The sequence below is a fragment of the Callithrix jacchus genome, chromosome 3, assembly GCF_049354715.1.
Source record: "Callithrix jacchus isolate 240 chromosome 3, calJac240_pri, whole genome shotgun sequence".
Lineage (NCBI taxonomy): Eukaryota > Metazoa > Chordata > Mammalia > Primates > Cebidae > Callithrix > Callithrix jacchus.
Genome location: NC_133504.1, coordinates 47012044 through 47030190, shown reverse-complemented (window position 1 = coordinate 47030190; position 18147 = coordinate 47012044). Strand labels below are relative to the sequence as shown.

Genomic DNA, 18147 nt, shown 5'->3' with positions numbered 1-18147 from the left:
TCACCAGGGTTGAAATGAAGAAAAAAACACAAAGGGCAACCAGAGAGAAAGGTCAGGTTACCCACAAAGGGAAGCCCATCAGACTCGCAACAGATCTCTCTGCAGAAATCCTACAAGCCAGAAGAGAGTGGAGGCCAATATTCAACATCATTAAAGAAAGTAACTTTCAACCCAGAATTTCCTATACAGCCAAACTAAGCTGCATAAGCAAAGGAGAAATAAAATCCTTTACAGACAAGCAACTGCGGAGAGATTTTGTCAATACCAGGCCTGCCTTACAAGAGCTCCTGAAGAAACTATTAAACATGGAAAGGAACAACCAGCACCAGCCACTACAAAAATATACCAAATGTAAGACCATTGACACTATGAAGAAACTGCATCAACTATCGGGCAAAACAACCAGCTAGCATCATAGTGGCAAGATCAATTTCACTTTGAAGATCAGCAACTTCAAAGACCAAAGATACATAAATCGGGCAAAACAACCAGCTAGCATCATAGTGGCAAGATCAATAATATAAATTTTAAATATTAATGGGCTAATTTCCCAATTAAAAGAAACAGACTGGCAAATTGGATAAAGAGTCAAGACCTATCACTGTGCTATATTCAGGAGACCCATCTCATGTGCAAAGACACACATAGGCTCAAAATAAAGTGGTGGAGGAAGATTTACCAAGCAAATAGAAATCAAAAAAAAAAAAAAAAGCAGGGGTTGCAATCATAGTCTCTGATAAAGCAGGCTTTAAACCAACAAAGATCAAAAGAGACAAAGAAGGGCACTACATAATGGGAAAGAGATCACTGCAACAAGAAGAGCTAACTCATAAACATATATGCACCCAATACAGGAGCACCCAGATACATAAAGCAAGTTCTTAAAGACCTACAAAGAGACTTAACTCCCACACAATAATAGTGGGAAACTTTAACATGCCACTATCAGTATTAGACAGATCAACAAGACAGAAAATTAATAAGGATATCCAGGACCTGAACTCAGATCTGGACCAAATGGACCTAATAGGCATCTATACAACTCTCCACCCCAAATCCACAGAATATACATTATTCTCAGCATCACATCACACCTATTCTAAAACTGACCATATAATTGGAAGTAAAATACTCCTCAGCAAATGCAAAAGAATGGAAATCATAACAGTCTCTCAGACCACAGTGCAATCAAATTAGAACTCAGGATTAAGAAACTCACTCAAAACCACACAACTACATGGAAACTGAACAACTTGATCCTAAATGACTACTGGATAAATAATGAAATGAAGGCAGAAATAAAGATGTTCTTTGAAACCAGTGAGAACAATGTACCAGAATCTCTGGAACACATTTAAAGCAGTGAGTTGAGGAAAATTTATAGCACTAAATGCCCACAAGAGACAGGAGGAAATATCTAAAATCAATAACCTAACATCACAATTAAAAGAACTAGAGGAGCAAGAACAAAGAAATTCAAAAGCTAACAGAAGACAAGAAATAACTAAGATCAGAGCAGACTGAAGAAGATAGAGATATGAAAAACCCTTCAAAAAATCAATGAATCCAGGAGCTGATTTTTTTAAAAGATCAACAAAATAGACTACCAACCAGACTAATAAAGAAAAAAAGAGAGAATAATCACATAGATGCAATAAAATATGATAAAGGGGATCTCAACACCAATCCCACAGAAATACAAACAACCATCAGAGAATACTATAAACACCTCTATGCAAATAAACCAGTAAATCTAAAAGAAATGGATAAATTCCTGAACACTTACACCCTCCCAAGACCAAACCAGGAAGAAGTAGAACCCCTGAATAAACCAATAATAAGGACTGAAATTGAGGCAGGAATTAATAGCCAATCAACCAAAAGAAGTCCAGGACCAGGCAGGTTCACAGACGAATTCTACCAGAGGTACAAAGAGAAGCTGGTACCATTCCTTCTGAAACTATTCCAAATAATAGAAAAATAGGGAATCCTCTCCAACTCACTTTATGAGACCAACATCATCCTGGCAGACCAAAACCTGGCAGAGACAAAACTAAAAAAGAAAATTTCAGGCCAATATCCATGAAGAACATTGATGTGAAAATCCTCAATAAAATACTGGCAAACTGAATCCAACAGCACATCAAAAAGCTATCCATCATGATCAACTTGGCTTCACCCCTGAGATGCAAGGCTGGTTCAACATATACAAATCAATAAATGTAATCCATCACAAAAAAAAACAGAACCAAAGCCAAAAACTACATGATTATCTCAACAGATGCAGAGAAGGCCTTCAACAAAATTCAACAGCCCTTCAGGCTAAAACTCTCAATGAACTAGATATCAATGGAATGTATCTCAAAATATTAAGGGCTATTTATGACAAACCCACAGCCAATATCATACTGAATGGGCAAAAACTGGAAGCATTCCCATTGAAAACCTGCACAAGACAAGGATGTCCTCACTCACCACTCCTATTCAACATAGTATTGGAAGTTCTGGCCAGGGCAATCAGGCAAGAGAAAGAAATAAAGGAAGAGAGGCAGTCAAACTGTCTCTGTTTGCAGATGACATGATTGTATATTTAGAAAACCTCATTGTCTCATCCCAAAATCTCCTTAAGTGGATTATTAACTTCAGCTAAGTATTAGTATATAAAATAATCACAAGCATTCCTATACACCAGTAATAGACAAACAGATACTCAAATCATGAGTGAACTCCCATTCACAACTGCTACAAAGAGAATAAAATACCTAGGAATATAACTAAAAAGGGATGTGAAGGACCTCTTCAAGGAGAGCTATAAACCACTGCTCATGGAAATAAGAGAGGACACAAAAAGATGAAAAAATATTCCATGTTCATGGTTAGGAATAATTAATATCATGAAAATGGCCACACTGCCCAAAGTAATTTGTACCTTTAATGCTATCACCATCAAGCTACCATTAACTTTCTTCACAGAATCAGAAAAAAACACCTTAAATTTCATATGGAACCAAAAAAGAGCCCACATAACCAGGACAATCCTAAGCAAAAAACAAAGCTGGATGCATCATGCTACCTGACTTCAAACTATACTACAAGGCTACAGTAATCAAAACAGCATAGTACTGGTATGAAAACAGATATATAGACTGTTCTGTAATGAAACAGAACAGAGACCTCAGAAATAAGGCCACACATCTAAAACCATCTGATCTTTGACAAACCTGACAAAAACAAGCAATGGGGAAAGAATACCTATTTAATAAATGGTGTTGGGAAAACTGGTTAGCCATATGCAGAAAGCTAAAAATGAATCCCTTCCTTACACTTTATACAAAAATTAACTCAAGATGGATTATTAAAGATTTAAATGTAAGACATAAAACCATAAAACCCTGGAAGAAAACCTAAACATAGGCATGAGCAAGGACTTCATGACTAAAACACCAAATGCAATGGCAACAAAAGTCAAAATTGACAAATGAGATCTAATTAAACTAAAGAGCTTCTGCACAGCAAAATAAATTATCATTAGAGTGAACTGGCAACCAACAGAATGGGAAAAAATGTTTGCAATCTACCCATCTGACAAAGGGCTAATATCCAGAATCTACAAAGAACTTAAACAAATTTACAAGAAAAAAACAACTCCATCAAAAAGTGGGTAAAGGATATGAACAGACACTTCTCAAAAGAAGACCTTTATGCAGCCAACAAACATAGGGAAAAAAGCTCATCATCACTGGTCATTAGAGAAATGCAAATCAAAACCACATTGAGATTCCAACTCATGCCAGTTAGAATGGTGATCATTAAAAAATCAGGAGACAACAGATGCTAGAGAGGATGTGGAGAAACAGGAACACTTTTGCATTGTTGGTGGGAGTGTCAATTAGTTCAACCATTGTGGAAGACAGTGTGGCAATTCCTCAAGGATCTAGAATACTGTTTGACCCAGCAATCCCATTACCAGGTATAGACCAAAAGGATTATAAATCATTCTGTTATAAAGACACATGCACATGTATGTTTATTGTGGCACTGTTCACAATAGCAAAGACTTGGAACCAACCCAAATGCCCATCAATGATATACAGGAGAAAGAAAATGTGGCACATATACCCACAGAACATTGTGTAGCCATAAAAAAGGATGAGTTCATGTCCTTTGCAGGGACATGGATGAAGCTGGAAATCATCATACTCAGCAAACTGACACAAGAACAGAAAACCAAACACCACATGTTCTCACTCATAAGTGGGAACTGAAAAATGAGAACACATCAACACAGGGAGGGGAACATCACACACCAGGGCCTGTCAGGGGGTGGGGGGTGAGGGGATTGATAGCAGGGGGGTGCGGGGCTAAGGGTGGGATAGCATTAGGAGAAAAAGCTAATGTAGATGACAGGGTAATGGATGCAGCAAACCACCATGGCACATGTATACCTATGTAACAAACCTGTATAATCTGCACATGTATCCCAGAACTTAAAGTATAATAATAATAATAAATCAATTCAATGGCAAAAAGAACAAATAATCCAATTTTAAAAGTAGGCAAAGGACCGGAATACACACGTTTCAGATGATAACATACAAATGGCCAACAGGCATATGAAAAAATGTTCAGCATCACTAATCACCAGGAAGATGCATATCAAAACCACCTCACCCCAGTTAAAATACTATTATTAAAAAGACAAAAAAATAAATGCTGGTGATGTGAAGAAAAGGGACCACTTTTACACTTTTAGTAAGAATGTAAATTAGTATAGCCACTATGGAGAACGGTATGGAAGTTTCTCAAAAACTAAAAATAGAACTACCATATGATCCAGCAATTCCACTGCTGAACATATTTCCAAAAGAAAGGAAATCAGTATATTTAAGAGATATCTGCAAGCCTATGTTCACTGCATCACTGTTCACAATGGCCAAGATACGAAATCAACCTAAGTGCTTATCAGTGGGTAAAAGGATAAAAAAAATGTAGCATACCTGCACAATGGAATATTATTTATCCATAAAAATAATGAAATCCTGTCATTTGCAGCAACATGGATGGAAATGGAGGTTATTATGTTAAGTGAAATAAGCCAGACAGAAAGACAAATATTACATGTTCTCACTCATATAAGGGAGCTAAAAATGTGTCTCATGGAAATAGAGAATAGAATAGTGGTTACTAGAGGAAGAAGAAGGGATGAAGAAAAGCTGATTAATGAGTACAAAAATACAGTTACATAGAAGCAATAAGTTCTAATATTTGAGGGTACAGTAAAAAATATAGTTAATAATTTATCATATTTTTCAAAATATCTAGAAGAGAAAAATTATAATGTTCTTAACACGAAAAGGTAGATGTTTGAGGGGTTGGATATCTCAATTACCTGATTTGATCACTACACATTGTATACCTGTGTCAAAATATCACATCCATCCCCAAAATATGTACAATATTTTACAAAAAATAAAGAAAATCTATATTTTTGCTTCAAATTTCTCAACTTTGGAGAAGAATCTTGATGAAGCGCTTATTTTTAAGTGAATAAATATTTATCCTCTATCAGAATGGAATGAAATTTAGAAGGGTATAACTGTAGTATCTAAGTTTTGTGAAATAGGCATAGAAATTATAAATAAAAACAAATTTGATGAGTTTTCTTGTAAGAATGTATTTTGAAGAAAGTTACTCTAAATGGAGGTAAAAATGTAGCAATCACTTCTGAAGATGTTTGGGCTGAAATATTTACAGAATTTTAATATTTTTTTAAATAAGGACTAAGGATATCCTTCATTTAATATTTTTCCTGAACTACCAGGCACCTAAGCACCTACAGAGAGTGTTTTCTCAGTTAAAAATAGTGTGGTCTTAGAGAAGATTCATTGAAGGTATTAACAAGTTCAACTTTATGAAAAAACCAGCTGCTCAGGAGGCTGAGGCAGAAGAATTGCTTGAACCCAGGAGGTGGAAGTTGCAGTGAGCCAAGATAGCACCATTGCACTCCAGCCTGGCAACAGAGCAAGAATCCATCTCAAAAAAAAAAAAATTTTTTTAAATACTGTTTTCAGACAAATACTGATGTCACTGTAATAAAAACAGATAGGCTAAGAACAATCTTATAGTACACAAATACTTCCCAAAAATGACTATCCCACTTATAGTCATTTTCTGATAGTCACATAACCAGGTGGGTTTTTTTATTTATTTAGATTTAATGTATATGGACATATATATTTTAGTTTACTTAAAGATTTTTATTCTTGAAAATAATATTTAAATAGGAGTATTTTATAGTTTGAGACCAGAAAAGAATTAAATTGCCAATAAAATAAGAAATCTTACCTAGTATCAAACTTTAGTAATTTCAAAACATAAAAGTAATCTTGATACACAGGCAACACCTAAAGAAGTTTGAGGGCAACAGTACAACTCGTCAATTGTTCCCTGCTACATTAGGATGTGCTCCAGTCCACATCTAATGCATGTAATCACCAAATGTTGCTTAGGAGGCATTACTTACAAAATGGGAGTTATTCTGATCATAAAGCATCTCCATTTACTATTCTGATAATTACATAATTGACATTAACACTTTCCGGCAGGATATGCTCCAGAAATCTTTCAACTCTATAGTTGTTTACCATAAGCAACCCAGACAGATCAGATATTTTCTGCTGAAAGTATTCCACAGACAAGGACTCTCAGTTACCTCTTCTCCCTAATAAACACCGAATGTCTGATTAGCAATGTTTCCATGTTTCCTTCCTCTCTCTGTGTGTAAATACACAGATATATATCTGTATCTCCAAATCCTCCTTTAGCCATAGATCAGCTGCTAACCTTTTCCTCCCCACAGGTATTAGAATGTTAGAGTATGGGGTGGGCATGGTGGCTCACATCTGTAGTCTCAGCACTTTGGGAGGCCAAGGTGGGTAGACCACTTGAGTCCAGGAGTTTGAGACCAGCAACATGATGAAACCCATCTTAGCTGGGCACAGTGGCACATGCCTGTAGTCCCAGCTACTTGGGAGGCTGAGGCAGGAGGTTCATTTGAGCCTGAGATGTGGAGGTTGCAGTGAGCCATGAATGTACCATTGCACTCCAGTCTGGGAGACAGAGCGACATACTGTGTCAAAAATAATAATAATAATAAAAGAATGTGCTTATGCCAAGATAAAAAACCTATTTATAAATCGATATATATTATTTCAAAAACATATGATTTTAATTATTTTGAATGTCACCTTTCACTCTCAAAACTGTCTGGATTTGGATTGGGTGATAAGTCATGTGATCACCCAAGCTATTACATTTGAATTTATATGACCCACCAGATGTGATTTTGCCAAGTTTGTATGAATGATATTTCATTCCTGTGTAATACATCTGCAAATTAAAACAAACACTCAAAGTGGTAGGTAGTGCCTGACCCCTGCTATAGCTGCCAGTTTCCCATTGGTGTGATTAACCAAGACTGGTTTGATTTCTTAGCTTGCTTTTCTACTCATATATACCATTCTATATGAAGAACAAGCCTAAAAATTTCTAAAATAAGTATAGTACATTTCAAAGTCTTTGCAATTTACAGCAAGCCTTAAAAAAAGGCACCTGCTTGAACAGAAATATTTTTCAAATCTACCAAGGACATAACTATGCCGCATTATCCCTGCCATGTAGCAAAAACACATGAAAAAAAATTCATCTGTGATTGAAATCTAGTGATTTATTTCCATCAACAGAGTTTCCAAATTATTTTACTGAATAATTCTAAGCTCTTCTCCTTGCTTTGGATAATAATTAATCCACAACCATGATTAGTTATTCATTGTTTAATGAGTGACATATATATAGCACTATATATGTTTATGGCATCATTCTAATACAGCTTATCTATATTCTCTTTCCCAAAATATCAAGATATATATCAAAATGAAACACAAATTCAAAAAAAGAACCAACCAGAATGCCCATCAATAATAGACTGGACAAAGAAAATGTGGCATGGAATACTGTGCAGCCATAAAAACAATGAGTTTGTGTCCTTTGTAGGGACTTGGATGACTCTGGAAACCATCATTCTCAGCAAACTGACACAAGAACAGAAAACCAAACACGGCATGTTCTCACTCATAGGCAAGTGTTGAACAATGAGAACATGTGGACTTAGGGAGAGGAGCAGCATACACTGGGGGCAGTTGGGGGGGCTAGGGGAGGGACAGTGGGAGGTGGGAAGGGTGGGGAGGGATAACATGGGGGAAAATGCAGGATATAGTTTGTACCTATGCAACAACCCTGCATGACCTGCACATGTGCCCCAGAACCTAAAGTAAAATAAAAAATAAAAATAAAAAAAGAAATACAAAACAATTTCACCATAGTAACCAACAGTATTAACATACAAGCTTTAATGATAGAGAATGGACTGGTCCACAATATGTCAAAGTTTATCTTTGGCATTTCCCTGCTTCTCTTTCTCTTTTCCTCTCTTAGCTCCTGTGACTCCTCTGTCCAACTCCTAGGTATCCAGGGCCCTCATTCTGCCTTTTGGATACAATAGTGACCCCACTTCAGTGTTCTCAGCTCAGGTCTGCCTTATACTGAAAAATCCCGAGGACTAACTTACTTCTCTTTTCTCTCTTCCTGAGCTCAATCAAAATGTCCATAACTAGAGAAAAGCAAATTAAACTAAGCCACGCTGGACTGTGAATAATTGATTAATAGACTACTTAACCCTCCCTGGGATATTTTTCGTTTACAAGAGGACACTGTAATCTAAGTGACTCTTTAACAGGCAGAATTTCAAACAGTTCAAAAAAGTAAAGAGAAATATATAGGCTTCATTCAGGGAGATACATTTTGATAGAAGGGCCTTATAAGGGCTCCTTAAATTATCCATGTTGGCAGCTACATACTCAGCCTCCATTCCTAACTAGGAGAATAAAGCACTGACTGAAATGTCCTTTTCCAGTTTTATAAGTGAGCAGCAAAGTACTCTCAAAGGAAGTCATTTGACTTTGAAACAGACTTCAGAAGTCAAAGTATGGTTTATTACTCCTTTGGGTGAACTGAGAAATACAAATGCTTCTTTTAATTTGGAGCCAAATTCCTAAGAGTCATCCTTAAACACCAAATATCACTATGACAAAGGGCAAATCCTTTGTTGCCGAAGTGACCCTTTTTAGATTAGTTACATGTTTTTCAACTTTAAACTCAAGGATGGGAATGAGCACCTGAAATATATGATATAGCCCTATATATTACAAAGATGCAAATAAGAATATACTGGAAAAGAAACTTTACACCAAAGTTCTTCCTTTCATTTTATCCATCCTACCTTCTAGATATCTATTTCACACACACACACACACACACACACACTCCTTTGAAGATAGTAAAAAGCATTATTCCTCAAACAGTATTTGTGGATTATTCTTATTTGCATCTTTGTATTCTCTTAAAATGTAGCTATTATCTAAAATTTTGGAATAACATTCATAATTACAATGCAATCGTATAATTATTGTTAATAAAATAGGTTTGATGTGATTAGAACTATCTTTTTGCTTTGATTGACAGTTTTTTTTCTGCCTTTACACCAGGTATAAAATGCAAAGAGAAGGAACTACTTACTCTCTACCTTCAGTTTCACTGACACAAACTGAAGCTGATTCCCTGCTCTGGCTAATTGTGTATTTTGCCCTCCCCTATATCCAGGTGACAGTGTAGACCTCTCTGGTCATGACAAAAGCACCTAGCATTTTACTCCATTGCAATAATTTTAAAAATCAACAACTTAGCCCTGGTTTTCCAGGTTGATATTAATGTCAACTACATTAATATCTCAGAGTTATGAGCATCTTTTTGAGGAAATGTCAGGCTATATTTAGCCCTTGGTGAACTTTCTCATTGCATTAAAATATTACATTTTGTCTTAATTTTCAAAATTCACATGATGGGTCTGGATAAAGGGTTACTACATAAGAAAGGCACTCTTATTTCTGGTATCTATTCTCCAAACAAAATTTTATTTTTTTTCTTTCAGCTCCACAAGTAAATTTTCAGCTAAGTAAATTTTCTACACCAGTCCCTTCTGCACTATTAGCTTAAGATCTATCATCTGAAAGAGGCTGTCATTTTCCCACTCAAAGGTATATCTTGAATAGGGTGTTCTAGAGTAATATAAAATATTAAACAAATGTATCTAACTCAGTCTTTTTTTAAAGACATGAACCCACAAGAATGGGAAGAACAGGACAGAAGACAATGGCAATGAAATTTTAAAAGCTGAGAAGCAGGTGGACAAGTAGTAATTGAAGTACTACACCCGAGAAAGCTCAATCTTAAGTGAGCAGTGGGAAAAGCCAAGAATTAACTAGTTACACAACAGATACCTCCAAATGCTCAGCAACTGAACGTGCCTATTTCTCTAAAACTGGGAATTAAAAAATGGGTAGGCAGATAGAAACCTAAAATAAGGCGCTTGAATAAAAGCTATCTGATAAGTAATTAGATACCTATATGTCTTCCCCTACCCCACTTTAGTTAAATTACTAGAATCTTCCCTGAACCTAAGCATCTTTATATTGAGCTAGAACAAACATAAAACAAAATTTTATGTTTTAAAACTGCAAGACCTTCCAAGAGGAAATACTGAAGTATAAATTTCCATCAAATACCAGTCAAATAATTTCACTCTAAATGATAATTTATGTTGATAGTTCCATATTAAAAATCGTGTTGGAATCCTGTAACTTCCTGCCCTTGAAAATATATAAGTAGTCATGCTGTATTGGAATCAGCTCTAGAAAATGATCTCTAACACCAGAATTATTTTCTCAGTATGTTCTGGAAGAACCACCCAGTCTGTATCACGCTAAGTATCTTACGTATATAGGGTAATTACTTTGAGATGGATAAGGTAATATCTTCATACTTAGTCATTTCAAAAAACAGACTAATAATATTTTTAGTATATTTTTAGAACTTCCATAACAGATTTTTTCATAACAAATGACAAATATCCATCAGGTATCCAGAATAGCCATTCTAAAATCACTATTCACCTCTGTTCCATCTCACTTAGAGACAGTTAAGATTAATTAACAGTTAAAATTAATTTCTCTGAATAATTTCTTTGACCCATCTCTTGGGTCTGTAATTAGCATTTGACCCAATGGGCAGACACTATGAAGAGTAAAAAAAATGTATAATGCTGACAATTCTGTATATGACCACTTTGGAATACGAATTGAATACCATTGAAACCTAGGATTTTTCTCATGCCACATTCAATCTTCCAATTCAGTCTTTAAAGAGATTAAATATGTCTGTGTTCAAGAGCACTCTAAAAATCTATATGTAAAAGTGATTTAGTAATGGTATTGATTTATAAAAATAAAGCAATAGTAGAGTATACTACTCTTTGAAAATACATAACTTTATTTTCTCTTTGTAAGAGACCTCTCAAACAAGTGTTGGTCTCTGTTGATAATAGTCATCACAGCTCAGTATTAACATTAAATGTATTTAATTTGGCAAAATCATTTAACTTTTAAAAGGAAAATTTTAAGTATCCCAAATTAGTAAACCAACTCACAAAGCTACATGGGGGTATAGCTTATAACTGAAGGTGCATGAGGATACAATGATACTTAAAATCAGACAGTGACCAAGGGGCCTGAATTGTTGTACCACAGAGAATGTGGTATATTAGTAATGTCTACCTTAAAATTTTTCATTCTGAAGTCATTTGCTTTTCTTCCTAGAAGGTACAGGAGAGCTATCTGAAAATATACTCATGGCTTGTAAGACAAAAAACATTGTCAACTATATATCTTATCCTCTCTAAGCAAATTAGATAGATAGATAGATAGATGATAGATAGATAGATAGATAGATAGATAGATAGATAGATGATAGATAGATAGATAGATAGATAGATAGATAATAGATAGATAGACACACACACACACACACACACACACACACACACATAATATTATCAAATCCTAAGAAAATTTCTTTGGATAAATTCCATGAGAACCTTGCAGAAAGTGTAGAAAGCCAATTGATAGTACATAGTTACTTACCGTTTTGCCTTAGTTCCAACAAAACTTCTAGAAACAAATTCACCAAAATCATAATAATCTCAGTTGCTTCATAGTATAGAAATCTTGTATTCTTTCTTTATTTTCTTTTTATCTTTAACTATCCAGCTTTACATTGCTTTAAATTGTTAAGACCAATTCCAAATAGATAAATAATATTTAAACAGATTCCTAAATCCTGCCAATCTGATTGCTTCTTCTTACATGCCTGTCTTCTCTGGACACCAAAAGAATTCTAGAATCAGAATTATTTCTTTGTGATGCATTAGGCAATTGGCTATTATCATCATCCTGCCTATGTCAGGGGGAGCTCTCTTTTCCAAACAATATAGGTACAGGCTAAGCTCCTTTGTGAAGAACACCAAATATGACAACAGAAAATAATAAAATGCCTCATAGGAGAAAGACTTTACTTTTAACATGTAAGATCTAAAAGAACCAACAAAAGTTAACTGAAGGATAAGCATTCCTTATTTTTCATCACTTCTTAAAATATTTAACATTATGTAACAGTATAAAACTATAGTTGTCCATGGATGATTAAAACTGCCATACTTATAGAACCAAGTATTAGATTCCATCAAAAGACTTGGTCATTCTCAATGTTGTATTCAAATGCAACACTGAATGCAAAACTAATAAATGTTGTACAGTATTGGACCTAGAAAACTGAAATAACTTTGCAGCCATCTCTGACTGGTTTAAATTTATAAAAGCCAGCATTACTTGGCTTGGTGGTAAATGAACTAAATACTGTGATTAGCATCTGATCTTAATACACACACCATGATAGCCTCAAAATTGACACTTTGTTATTGGTCACTCTTCTCTCTTGCATCACCACTATAGAGCAGTGATCCTCAATCAGGAATGATTTTATTCCCCAGAGGATGTTTGATAATGTTTAAAGACATTTGTGGTTGTCACAATGGGGATAGTCTAACCAGAATATAACAGGTAAAGACCAGGGATGATGCTAAACCCCTTACAATGCACGGGACAACCCCTGACAACAAAGAATTATCCAACCCAAAATAACAATACTGTGAAGATTGAGAAACCTTGCCACAAAAACTAACACTCAAAAGATCCCATTACTGTGCTATGCTTCATATTGTAATAAGGAAGGCAAAAGAACAAGGGCTAACAAATAACTTTTTCAATTATCAGTTTAACCCTGGAATATATTCTATATTTTGGCACTCTGAGTCCATATTCATTCATTAAGCTCTCGTTCAAATCACATACTTTCATTCAAGAATCTTCTTAGGCCATTCCAGTCAATTCTGAGAGATGCCTCTGAATAATTAAGTATCATTTTTAATAAAAGCCCTCAGGGTCATATGTCTATTTTGAACAAAGGCTCAAAGAGAAACTAAATAAAATACATTTTATCAGTCAGTAGTCCTTCAGTGTCTTCTATTTAAACCATCTAACTTTTACTCCCCAAATGAAATTGAATGTTCACTGGTAATTTTCCTGTTTCTATTACAGTTCTGACAATTCTCTGAAGTTTCAACCTGATCATAAAGAGAGATGCTCCAAAATGCAAATCAGGCATCCTCACTATACTAAAAACTATATAATGTCACAATAGAAATATCAAAAACCAAAGTTCTCTGATCAGATGCTTTCTATGAAATATGAAATAGCTAAACCAAATCTAAGCTATGCCTCAAATTTATATGCTTCCAAGCTATTCAAATATAAAACAAGCACTAACAAATGGGGAACCTTGTCCATTGCAAGGCTAATAAATCAAAATCACCAAGGTAAGTTAACTGCATTTTCAGTGGGCACAGATTTATCATCAGAGGCATGATAATCATGCAACCACTAGAAAAAGCAATGTGTTTTCCATGACCTTGGTCATAATTCACCAACAACACTGACTTGTAATGTTTCACTATATCACTCTGGGTACAGTCTAAAAAACTATTTTAGGACTTTGGGTCTTCTGAACATGCATGTGTTCATCTGGTGATTTTTTTGACACTACATTTAGTATGAAAACTATAAACACCTGATACCTAAAGAATAAGGCAGTGGATAAGAAAACTTAAGAAAAGCAGGACTTAAATGTCTTTAAAAGTTTCTGAAAATGCAAAGCTGACTGAAAACCTCAGTCCAAATACAGAAGCCTCCACATTTCACCTTTTCAGCAATGACTATAGCTCTTACATCTGACAATTTATTTTAGTTGAATTCCCTATACCAAACTGGTAATAAAGCAAGTAAGAATGTCATCAAGGTTGAAACAAAGTCAGAGAAGTTTCAAGCATTCTGTTCTGTAAGTAGTTTTATTTTCATTTCTACAAGTGGAGAAAGGCTTGACTGCCAAAAATGTTTCCAAGAAGGGGAAAGTGGTTAAGAGATGCTGATATCTTTCCAGGCTTTTCAGAGATTAATAGAAAGTATAGAAAACTACATAAGGAACACAAGATAGGGGAAATATGTTATTGCAAAGATGGACAAAAAGTCAAGATACACTTACCTAACTTGCACCTTGGCTCCCAAGTTTAGAATGAGAAAGAAGTGAAATTACATTTTTAAAATATTAAAATGGATATTTTTTAAATCCTGTGACAAAAGGCCAAGTACCCAGAGATAAAATTCTGAAAAGTTTGACTGTTTAAAGAATTTCATAAAACCAAAAGCCTGAATTAGAATCCTGATTGGGATCCTTTTTGGATATGTAAATTTGGGTTGGCTATATAATCACTCAGAGCCTCTGGTGTTTGTTCTTATCGTTGTTTATTTGTTTTATCTTTATTATTTGGTGGTTGTATTGGTTTTGGTTTTTAGTTGTGAAGTAGAGATCATAATGTATATAAAGAGCATGAAATATGTGTTATGCAAGAAAGTTGATACCATTCATTATTAACTCTCTCTGAAGTAGTTTGTGGGGGGTGTCTCTGTTAGAAGACAAAAGAGAGACAGTGAGCAAGAGCTCCACATTTATTGCTGACCAGGGGTTCTGAAGACAGTCCAGAAAGTGATCACCACAGAGCTTTTCTGACTGCTGGGCGGGATGAATCCACTGGAAAGCTCAAGATTCTCATAACAGGAGTAGCTAATATGCTAGACACAACAATCTAATTGAGGTGATTCTATCATTACCTATTTGGATTCTTATTCTACTACTGCATAAATCAAAGGTCAAATAAATTAGAGTTTTCCCAGGTTAGAGGCATCAAATGGAGGTGTAATAAAGTAAGCTTGAGAGCCAGCAGCAATGGTCATAGAGTGGGTTCTGTCCATAAGGGGTCCTAGATGCAATGAAACACTAGAATCATTCGCATAAAAGACCAAACTATCAAATATTCCCTTATTCTGATTCAAACATACATATTAATGGAGGAGAATACAAAATTCAGAAGATTAAAAGATAATTTGAAATAAATAGGAAAGACTGAATTACAAAATAAAGGGACAATAACCCTCCATTTGGGAAAGAAGAAATCCTACCACACACCACAACACAAAAAAAATAAATTCCAGAGGAAATAACTTTTATTGTTGTTGTTGTCATTGTTAGAGACAGAGTCTTGCTCTGATGCCCAGGCTCAAGTACAGTGGCACAATCATGCTCACTGCAACCTTAAACTGCTGGGTTCAAGCAATCCTCCCACTTCATCCTCCTGAGTAACTATGACTACAGGCACACATCATCACATCTGACTAATTTTTTAAATTTTTGTACAGATAAGTCTCTCTTTGTTGCCCAGGCTGGTCTCAAACTCCTGGGTTCAAGCAGTCTTCCTACCTGGGACTCCAAAAGTGCTGGCATTAAATGCATGAGCCACCATACCTGGCCCCAAAATAAAATTTTATGAATAAAATCCAATAGCTTATTTTAAAAATTAGAGTACTTTAATCTTGAGGCTGTTTTTTCTAAGCATGTATAAAGAGCCAAAAATCATACAGGAAACTATTAAAAGTCTTGACATGTAAAATTATAACTTCTGTTTCAAAAAATACAATATAAACAAAGTCAAAAGATATAAAAATTACCGAGAAAAACATTTGCAGCATATCTTTAATTAATATAGAGTACAGATTATCAACTTAAAAAGAGGAACACCGTTTTTAAAAAATCAAAAGACATACAGAGACAATTCATAAAAATAAATGCAAATGTCCAGTAATTAAAAGATGCTCCATCTCACTGATGATCAAAAGATAACAATTAAAACAACATCTAATACTTTTTACCAGTCTTTCCAAAATTATTATGATTGTTAATGTCCAATGCTGGGGAAGGTGGGACTCATTTCATTGCTGATGAGAGAGTACTTGGGTACAAGTTATCTGGAAAGGAATCTAACAATATACATCAAATTAAAAACATGGCCAGGATGGGCAGGGCAGCAACTCACGCCTGTAATCCCAGCACTTTGGGAGGCCGAGGTGGGCAGATCATGAGGTGAAGAGATTGAGACCATCCTGACCAACATGGTGAAACCCTGTCTCTACTAAAAATACAAAAATTAGCCGGGTGTGGTGGCACGTGCCTGTAATCCCAGCTACTCAAGAGGCTGAGGTGAAAGAATCGCTTGAACCCGGCAGGTGGAGGTTGCAGTGATCGGAGGCTGCGCCACTGCACTCCAGCCTGGCAACAAAGAAAGACGCTGTCTAAAAAAAACATATATATATATATATATATATCGCCAGGCGTGGTGGCTCACACCTGTAATCTCAGCACTTTGGGAGGAGGTGGAGGCTGGCAGATCACAAGGTCAAGAGTTCGAGACCAGCCTGGCCAACATGGTGAAACCCCATCTCTACTAAAAATAGAAAAAAAATTAGCCGGCATGGTGGTGCAGGCCCATAATCCTAGCTACTCAGGAGGCTGAGGCAGGAGAATTACTTGAACTTGGGAGGCGGAGACTGCAGTGAGTTAAGATAACCCCACTGCACTCCAGCCTGAGCTACAGAGAAAGACTCCATCTCAAGAAAACAAAAGGCATATATATATTATATACATATCTGCCTTTTTTTTTTTTCAAACTAGCAATTCTACTGCTAGGGTTGTTTCCAAGAAACTAATCTAACAAGGATTCAGTACGTTGTGTAGAAAGGCATTAATGGAAAACTTAGTTAAAATGATGACATCTTTCAAACAACATAAATGTCCCTTGGTTTGTGAATCAAATTATGGTATTTCCATACTACAAAATGTTATTCATTTGTTTAGAAAAGTAAATTAATATTTAGAATGCTGTTTTGGGCATAGTGTTGCTTGATTAAAGCAGGCTAAAGGATAATTATTTATAGCTTAATACATTTATGTAATCAAATGCATATTTTTAAGTCTGGAAAGTTGTAACCAAAGAATGAAAAGAAAATAGCTTGGAAAAATATACACCAAGGTTAACACAGTAGTCTATGAATAGTTGAATCATAAATATTATTTTCTTCCTTTTGTTTCGATATTTCCCAATTTTTCTTTAATAAAAATGTTTTGCCTTTATAATAATTATTTACACTTCTTACAACCAAAGAATTTATATTATTCATCTTTTTAATAGGCTTATAAACATTTATCAAAGAAAACCAATCTGTTTTTACAGAGGAATACTGTTTTGCTTTTTGCAGCTACACTAAAATAAACCAGTCTTCCTAGTATTATTTTTTTTCACATTTAAGAGAATTGATTTGTTGCTTCTAAAATCTAAAATCAAGTGGTATAGCTAATACTTGATCTAGCCCTTATAATTTTAGCCTTTCCAAAGTAAAATTATAAGTGTCTTCTGGTCAATTTATTTTTAAACTAAAAAGAATGATGTAATATTAGTATCCAACACATGTTGTTGATTGGCTGACTCATCTTCTAGCAATGTGTAGAAAAATGTCATGGTGCCTACCAAAAAATTAAATACAATGACAGATTCATTATTTAGAGGGTGAATCATACTTAAAAAAAAAAAAAAGGAAAAATAAAGGATACTGAAATTAATCACATCAAGAATTCTGTGTAAATGTGGAAGACAGGTTCTTCTATTCATAGGTAACATTTGGCTACTTCTGGAATTTT

At 35.0% G+C, this 18147-nt stretch overlaps 1 protein-coding gene across 2 annotated transcripts in view; it reads right to left on the bottom strand.

The window, feature by feature from the left end:
- Positions 1 to 12422, bottom strand: part of IQCM (IQ motif containing M) — a 495919-nt gene extending 483497 nt beyond the window's left edge. For both annotated transcript variants that reach the window (XM_035292858.3, XM_078367842.1), the window contains exon 1: positions 12093 to 12422. The gene's annotated coding sequence lies outside the window, so the exon portion shown is untranslated. The remainder of the gene's footprint in view (positions 1 to 12092) is intronic.
- Between the last annotated feature and the right edge of the window lie 5725 nt (positions 12423 to 18147).